Below are 9935 nucleotides of genomic sequence, written 5' to 3'. Positions count from 1 at the left end.
AGTTTTCAATAAATCTTCTGTAATACCCAGTAAACCCAAGAAAACTTCTAACATCCTTCTGGCAATTTGGAACAGGTAACTTAGAGATGACTTCAACTTTGGATTTATCAACCTTAATTCCATCTCCTGAAATATGATGTCCTAAAACAATCCCTTCAGTAAACATCATAAAACACTTTTCATGACTTAAAGAAAGATTTGTTTCCTTACATTTGACCAGTACTTTTTCCAAATTTTCCAAAGCTTCTTCAAATGTATTACCATAAACTGTGAAATCATCCATGTATACCTCTACACAATCATGAATCAGATCTGAAAAGATTCCTAATACAGCCCTTTGAAATGTAGCAGGTGCATTGCACAATCCAAAAGGGAGTACTCGGTAGGCAAAAGTTCCCCAAGGACAAGTAAATGTGGTTTTGTCTTGATCTTCAGGTGCTACCTGAATTTGATTGTACCCACTAAAACCATCCAAGAATGAGAAATACTTTTTACCTGCTAAAGTGTCTAGTACCTGATCAATAAAAGGTAGAGGAAAATGATCCTTTAAGGTTGCCTTGTTCAATTCTCGATAATCAATGCAAACTCTCCATTTACCATTCTTTTTGGGCACTATAACCAAGGGAGAAACCCATTGGCTGTTTGAGATGGGGTAAATGAAGTTTACCTTGAGCAATTTCTGGAGTTCTTCTTTCACGATTTCCCTAAGGTTTGGATTCATCCTTCTTTGTGGTTGCCTAATAGGTCTGCTATTCTCTTCAATGTAGATGTGATGAATACAAGTCTTAGGATCGATTCCTTTCATGTCAGTGTATTCCCATGCAAAGGCAGTGGAATGTTTTTGCAACAGTTTAGTTAATTCTTCTTGTTGTGGTCTTCCCAAGTTTTTGTTAATGTTCAATGTTTTTCCTGGAAGGATTTCAACTGTAGAACTACCAAACTCTTCCATTGATAAGAGAGACATCTGTCTAGAGGAGAGATATTCAATATCTGCATCTATCTGAAAATGTGTAGAGTCATATTCTAGAGATACTTCAAAATTTTCTAATGTATTTAGAATTTGACTGTCTTCACTAATCTCAGAGATGGTTAGAACAGGTTGAATAGTATCTTCATCCTCTACCCATTCATCTTCTCCTATTTCTGTTATAGCTTTTGCTGGGGGATACAAGTTGAACTTCTTGGTGGAATTACCATCTGATATATACATGTCTCCAGACCTGTAGCTTATGAAGGCATCAGCTGTGGCCAGCCAAGGTCTTCCTAATATAAGAGGATGTCCTCCTAGATTGTTCTTGGGAGTTAAAATCATAAAATCAACTGGATATTCCCAAGAATCTAGAGAGACTGGAATATCTTCCAATACACCATCAGGTTTAATGATTGATCTATCTGCAAGCTGCAGCAAAGTAGGTGTAAAGAGAAGGTTAGGAAGCTTTAACTGATCCATGGTCTGTCTACTCATGATGTTGATTGCGGCCCCTAAGTCAATCAGAGTATTTGGGATTTCAACCCCATTAATATGAGTTTTGACAATAGGGCTATCGGGATCTACATATTTTTGCATGGTAATCTTACCCATCATTATGTCTGCAATTTTCCCAACTAGATGTATCCTTTTAGTATCTCTGGTTCTTTTTCCTGTTTTCTTCAAACTCAACTCCTTTATTGTCTTCGCTAGAATAGGAATTTCCTTAATGGCTTGTAACAAGGGGATCTTGATACATACATTCTTCAATTCATCTAGGAAGCTATAGTCAGGCACCCATATCTGCTTTTCCACCCCTTTGTCAATTTGCAATCTTTCAGGAAAGGGAGGTGTAGCTAAAGGTGTAGGTTGCTCAACTATGGGAGTTGTAGAGGTTGATTCTTTTTCTTTTTCTTTTTGGATATTTTGGTTTTGAAGTGATACTTCAGAACCTTTATTGACTTTGAGAGATTCCTCCTCAGAAATGCTTGGTTGTTGAACACTTGTAGAAGGTTGATCTAAGATTCTACCTGATCTAAGTTGTACTTCATTAAGAGGAACAACCATATAGGTAGGGAATGGTTGACCTTCCATCATGTAAGCATTTTGAGGGTTCCTATTATTTGGATTTGGTAATGGCTGAGAGGGAAGTTGATTTGATTTCTGCTGGGATTGAAGTGCTAGTTGAGAATTTTGATTTTGTGGAGGAGGTTGTTGTTGTTGAGGGTATGGCAATGATAGTTGTTGACCTTGGTTTGGAAGTTGTGGAGCTTGCTGATTCTGAAATGATGGAGGATATTGATAGAATTGAGCAAATCTCCCATAAGGATTTTGCATGCTTTGCATCCATGCTTGGAAAGCATTTTGAGGTTGAGGCCAAGGTTGTTGCCAAGGATTCCAATTTGGTTGGGATTGAGAATTCATAGAGTTGTTAAACCCTTGATTCTGTTGTCCTTGCCAAGGTCTCCTTGCAATAAAACAGAGAGATTCAAGTGTATCTGGATCCTCTTGAAAGACTGCTTTGAGGCCAGGAATTGAGGGACAATCCTTGGTCTCATGAGTTTCTGAGCAAATTACACATGTTTCTACAACGTGTGCATCTAAGGGACATTCCCTTAAAGCATGTTTCTTTCTACATTTCGGGCAAAAGATAGCCAAAGCCTCAGCTTCTGCTTTTTGTTTATTGTGAATCTTAAGGGTATCAAGTTGTTCACTAAGACTCCCTAAGATGTCAGTTTTAAATTCATCAAGCATACTGCCGATTTCAGCCCTACTCACTGATCCTGTTGCAGATTTATTCGCCCTAAGGAGAGAAGGATCTCTAGGCCCTTTTTGCGTTTTTGATTTGCCCCTTGAGAAGATGGATACAAAGTTCTGCTATGTCATTGAGAGAAAGTTGAGAAATATCCCCTTTCCCCATCATGTTTAAGATGTCTATCCATTCATCCCTGATGGCTTTTAATAATAGGGATTTTAAGGTCTCTTCATCCAAGGTATTCATTTTTGCTCTTTTCAAGTTATATTGAAATCTTTCAAGTAAATCTTCTAGACTCTCATCTTCTTTTTGTATCATTTTAAAAACCTCGTCCTTGTGATTAGTAGGCATGCAATAGTCTAAATACCTATCCAAAAATGTCTGTTTCATCTCATCCCAAGTCCTAATGGATTGAGTGAGTAACCCCATGAACCATTTCAAGGCTTGATCCTTCAGTGTTGAAGGGAACAACTTGAGTTTCTGAGAGTCATCCAGGTAGTCATAAGTTCGACACACCACTTCAAACTCAAATAAGAATGTTTCAGGGTCCTCAGTCCTTAACCCATGGAAATTAGGGAGGAAGATGGTGATATGTTTTTCATGGTGGCTCGGGAATCCTCATTAACAATGGGAAACCCAAATGAATTATCCCCATTTCTATTTCCTCCTCCAATGGGACCTCTACCTCCATTATTGTTATTGTTGTTTCCTCCTCCTCCTCTACCTTTACCTCTACCTCCTCCTTCTTCCTCTGCCATGATGATTCTCCTAGGGATTTCAAAATCTTCTGGTTCCTCTACAAAAGGTGAATGAGAAGAGATTTCTCCTTCGTCTTCAGATGATTCCAATTCCTCAATTACAATTGGTCTTCCTGTAGGAGAAAGAGAAGAGTCTCTTCCTGGTTCAAACTCAATAGAAGGTGTAGGAGAGTCAACTCTTGGCTCTTGAATTCCAGGAATTCTAGGACTAGGAGTTTCAGTTGGAGATAAGGGGGGTGTCTCTTGTCTATCCCTTGAAGCAGATGGACTTGTAAAAATTGAACTTCGAGCTCTAGCTAAAAACCGTCCTCTAGAATCTCTAGCTCTATGCATGTCATTTTTTATTTTTTCTTCAAGTCAAGTTAATAGTTCTTTTTCTGATCTTCCAGTTCACTCTAGGTGCAAGAAGAGAGCATACTCAAGAAACTACCAAATCAATAACTTTCTCTTTTCTGATCCTCCAGATCACCTTGCAGTGCAAGAGGAGAGCATACTTTGATAGGTTATCAACTTCTTTTCTTGAAATCTTTTTATGTTTTTTTTTTTAAGAATATGGCTACTTAATTTCACTTCCCCGGCAACGGCGCCAAAATGTTTAGTCAATTTAGTGTTCCTAAATTGATGTCATTAATTGTCAACCCGGGGCTCGTAAGCTGATGAAGTGAAGGTGTACTATATGTACTTAAGCAACCTCTTAGAGTTTTTGTCGTTTGGGGGTGTTGTTTGTGGTTGGTTTATCTTCCTAAAATGGAGTGGTGATTTATAAACAGATGAGTGATGGTGTGTGTATAGTGAATTCTAGATGAGTGAGAGTGTGTGTAAGTGGTTTCTAACTACTTGCTGAAAAGGAAAAGCTTGAATGAAATCAACAACTTGAAATAACTTGAAAGCAAAGAACCACTTTCTAATGGCATTAGACACCATTCATGCTGTTGCAAATAAAAGATAAGAAAATCACTTAAAAGACCAATAATAAAGTTTATCTCTTCCTAACTCTCTGCCTCTAACACATAGTACTGTGTAAGACACGATTAGGAAGTAGCTAAATATAAGTCTAAGAAATGATAAAAAAATGAGAAAACCTACTTTAAAGACTAGTTATGATTATCAACTCTCTCTAACTCTCTGCCTCTAACACATAGTACTGTGTAAGACACGATTAGAGAGTAGTTAAAGATTAGTCTATAAAGCACCCAAAGCCAGCTGCAAGTTATTAGTATTTTGATCTCTAAGAGATAGACAATTTATGATAAAAGAGATCATTCATATGTTAGCAAACCACTTTGAGAAATAAAGCTAAAAAAATCAGCTATGAAAATAAAATAAAGGCAGCAACTTGAATCTGTCAACTAAAACTACCACTAGATATTTAAGCAAATACACAAACACAAAATCAATCCGGGCTTAAAACCTGCAAAAGAACAATGCTGATCAGCTCAAAAGAAAGGCTGGAAATGAACTAACAAGAAAGGAAATTACGCTGTACATATTTCAACTAAAAGAAATGCTGAAAAGAAATAAGGAAATGCTGCATATAAAATACTTTACAAGGCTAACATGAACAGGGGCCCTCCATTCATATCATCCAAAAGAGACTCAAGGAATTGGAAACTTCAAAACAACACTGTTTCTATTACTCCATGTGCAGAAACATACAGTTCAGAGTGCTAGAACAGCACTATAAAAACAGAGTTTTCAAATGCTCTAAAATAACAACAAGTTCATAAAGTGCAGCAACTAAAAAGTAACCTTCAGCAGCGTATACAAACGCTTAGTTTTATAGGCATCTGAAAGATGGCCTAATGCGTACAGCTAAAACTGGAAAACTAACTAACTGTCATGCGTAATTAAGGAACAAAACACGTCATAATGCTGCGTGGATGAGCTGGAGGTTCTGGTCGATATGGGCATTGAATCCAGAGTTGGATTATGTCCCCCACGGCCTGCATAAGACGGACAAGTCACCTTTTAGACTGACGTGACCTAGCAGCTTACGTATCACCGTTAAGCTACCTTTATTGACCGTAAACTTGACCCTCGTTGACAGGAGGTACAGATGACATGGATGGCTGAACGGATAGCACAGGAACCTCGAGCACCTTGATTCCTAAGTGCCCATGTGGCTCATTTGGCAAAATGACACGTGGAACCTTTAGTTTAACAAAAAGCTGCGGATCATCAGATGGCTGCGGAACAGCAGATGGCTGCGGAATCAGCAGATGGCTGCGGAATGCCTGTAAGTATGTCAAAATCTAAACAAAACAGTCACACATTAGCAAAATCCCTAAATCATGCTTAATGCCATCATATGTAATGATCTGGGTGAGTTTATGCAGCAAAATGGAACAAAAGGGAGAGATGAGTGAGGGAAAACTGTGGAAAATGATGGATAACCAAGTGTAAAGTAGAGACTCTACAATTATAACCTTTTTACTTCTTTTTCAACTGTGGAGAATCCGCAGATTAGAGAGAATTTCGAAGTCTCTTTGAGTGAGCCCTGGACCACTCAGCTATTTTCGCAAAACCGAGGAAGGGGGCCGAAATTTGGGCTCTGAGACAGCCATAGAAGAAGCTTCAGGATGGCCGAAAGTGGTTAAAAACACAAACACAAACACTTATTTTCTTATTTTAGCATAAATAACATGAATTTACTAAAATTTAAATCATGCATGCATTTTTAGAAGAAATTGAGAAAATTTGTATCTAAATTACGCATTGCGTGATACTATTCAAGATATGGGTTACAAACTTACCACGAGAAAATCCGAGCAGCTCTTGCACACAATTGAATTAAACTAAGCACAATGAATTTTGGGGATTAATGTCGATTCCACTCTCAATCGAGTGACACTGTACCAAGTTTCAAACTCTTTCACAAACTTATCACTATTCAACTAAATGCAGAATGACTGCAGCAAACCTGTCAATCAAAAATTTGGAATTTGATGGAGAACCCGCTGTGAACCAGACCAGTCAATCAAAAAATTGGAATTTGACGGAGAACCCTCTTTGAACCACACCAGTATTCCTCGTCCCGCGCAGGAGAAAATAAACAACTAACACCAAAAACGATAACGGCACTTCTCGTATAAATGGATACCAGAACCATAACGCCAAAAACGATAACCTCAGTTCCCGTATAAATGGATACCAGAACCAAACAGTTGCTTTACTTCGTTTTCCACAGTTTATCCATCGGCATAGACAGAGGTGCAGGGAATAGATGTAGTAGATCTCGTATCCTATGCATCAGAAGTACAGGTAGTTTCGGTATTTCCAGAACAGATCCAACTACTTATAACCTACTTATAACTGACCGTTCAAGTTGTGATCCAACCACCAAATGCTTTTCAATCGTCTAACATGAAATCGGAAGGTGCAGAATGATGCAAGGTGGCAGCCAGGGTAGTTGATTTCAGAGGGAACGCCTTACCGCGTAATAAAAAAAAAAAAATAAAAAAAAAATTAGTAGGGATTTTTGTAAATGTAAACAAATGTTGTCAAAATTTATAATTTTAATTGTCTTGAAAGTTTTTGATGGTGCTGAATCTATTTCCATCATAAATATTTTGAATTTTTTTACCTCGATACTGTTTGGGCAATGCTCCTAGCTTCTTGACAAACACCTCGTTAAATAGATTATCCCAACAACTGCCAGAATATTTGCATAATTTTGTCTATTGTCCTTGAAACTCCTGCATTCTAAAATGAATTTTTTTAGTTAAAAAATATATACTCCTTCCTCCTACACTTCTTTTAGCGTTTTTTAACACCTATTAATAAGTAAAAGTAGCAACTAACTTTAAGTTTATATAATAATTCAAAGTAATGGATAAAATGTGTTTTGTTAATTAAAACTATAGATATATAATTGTTGTATTAGCTCTATATAAGGATAGTATCTGAGATAAGGGAGTATTTATATAAAAGAATATTATAAGATATGTTTTTTTTTTTTTTTTTTTTTTTTTTTATTTATTTATTTTTTTTTAATTTAATTTAATTTAATTTAATTTTAATGGGAAAGAAACTTATAATATTATAAAAATTGTGATTTTAAAATAAAATGTTAATTCTATTTAAATAATTTTTTCAAGTGTTTTATATTGAATATTTTAATTAATTTGTTTTTTAAATTTGAGAATATTTAAATCTAATAAATACTTTGAACAATTTGACTTTTATGGTTGAATTGAGGCTTCTATTTTCGGCGTAAATCACACTTAGAAGTAATTTGACTTTTCTTTTTTATTGAAGTTTTTTGGAAGTTTTTTCTGTGGGCTTTTTCAGTCTAATTTCTCTAAAGTCGAGCAAGAATTTATTGAAATAACAAGCTTGATGGGTAACCCCTGAATAATCGAAGTGCCCTAGAAATAGTGTTGAATCCATGTAAAGTTAAAAAAATCACACCAAAAACAACTTAATTTAAAAGTATTTACATCTTAAAACCAAAATAAGTTATGGTTAAAAAAGAAAGTGACATACTACACTTTAGAGTGTCATTATACCAAATTAATATGCCCATCCATTATCTTCCTTTATTATTTATAGAATAATGTTTTAGAAAAGTAATTTTTCATTCTCAAAGTGTAAGGTTTTAACTTATATAAAAATTAAATATATAAAACAATTTTTTTAATGGAATTTTTATTTTTAAAAACAAATAAATATTATATAGGTTAAACAAAATAAAATAATATCTAAATTTTATTGTTAATTTTTTAGAGTTTTAAATATAATTAGTTTTTAGGATATATATTTATTGAACCCAAATTATTAACTAATTCAAATGTAATCCATTAATATGATAATGATGATGATAGTTAACGTTCATTCAGAACAAACTTTAAGAAACGAATTATTTAGTTTGATTTAAGATTTTATTCCTATTTTGAAAAAGCTTGGAGAGAAGCCTCCCGAGCTCACTGTAAAAGGCTAGGAAGGTCACTATTGCAACAAAGATTTTGAAACTAAGATCTAATGTGGTTGTAAGCGGGCACTATAAGAGGAAGTGATTTTCATCCTTGATGTCTCACAAAGGTGGCAGAACCTTTCCATCCATGGTGTTTTAGGAACTACCCAACGACCCGTTTCACTATGGACCTCATGAGAGTTCGTTCTAATCTTGGCTATATTAATTTTCTTCTTTGAGATAGATGAAACAAAGAAATACTTTTGATCTTCTATAGTGGGGTTGATGACCTCCTTATAATATCTTAATTTTCTTTTAGCTGTTAAATCTTTCTCACACCATATTTTTCCTTTCAACTTAGAAGTAACAATATTTTTAATGTTATTAATGTCTTACAATGCAACATTCTGGTCATCTCCCAATAGTTTAACCAAGCCCTTGTGTCTTTATACCAACCACGTTTAAGCCTTAAGTGGCCTTTATAATATCAAATTCATGGTGTTTAATCGAGTTAGGTAGGCATCCTCAACGGCGACTCCTATTTCCAACCCTATAGCAATATAAATGCTATCTGACATGCGAGGGGTATAGCCATGGAGTGCCCTCTCCACGCTCGCCCCTCACTCAGAGGGTGATGCTATTCCGCTCGCATGTCAAATAACATTTATATTGCTATAGGGTTGGAAATAGGGGTAGCCCATCCTCAACCCTCGTGAAATCCATTTTCAGGTGCAATGAAGCCTCGTGACATCCATTTTCAGGTGCAATGAAGTGTGCTTGGCGTTTTGCTTGGAGTTATTGTTGGAATTATTGATGAAACACACCACAATCTTCTAACATGGTTTGCATAAAGACAATAGTGACTTGAAGAATGTTGTGCACGAGCTCCATGATTTAACGAATAACAACACCACTATACCAAAGGACAAAGGACATTAAGTATAGTGCACTTGAGATGATGAGGAACGCAATTATGTAATTTATTGCGCTCCTGAAATATTGTATAAGTAATATTTATAATTTTATTTTATTTTATTTACTTAATTATTTATTTTGTAACTAAAGGAATTGATAATTAGATTAATTTTGTACTCGCTTAATCTAAATCTATTTCAACTATGGTCAGTATAATTTTTTAGGTAAACTAGGTGATTTTCAATATACTAATTACAAATAAATTTAAGGGATTTCAACTCAATTTTTTTTATTTTAAAATATAATAATTTTATTTATATTTTTATAATCATTATCAATTAAAATATTTTAAAAACTTATAATATTTATAAATGTATTTATTTAATATAAAAAAAAAATGAACTTTAAAATTAGAATTATTTGTATAATAATAATTTTAAAAATAAATAAATTAAAGTAAGGAAAAAAATAATTAGAATTATTTGTATAATTAGAATTTAAAAATAAATAAATTAAAATAAATAGAAAATAATTAATTAATTTCATTTAGATTGAAAGATGTAAAGTTTTTGGAATGTTTAAATGATCATTAGAATATGCCACCAATTATCTACATCATATTATATA

Source organism: Pinus tabuliformis, chromosome 9 (assembly GCF_031772625.1).
Source record: "Pinus tabuliformis cultivar Carrire ecotype Pingquan chromosome 9, CPIR1, whole genome shotgun sequence".
NCBI classification, from domain to species: Eukaryota; Viridiplantae; Streptophyta; class Pinopsida; order Pinales; family Pinaceae; genus Pinus; species Pinus tabuliformis.
Note: the sequence above shows the minus strand (reverse complement) of the source record.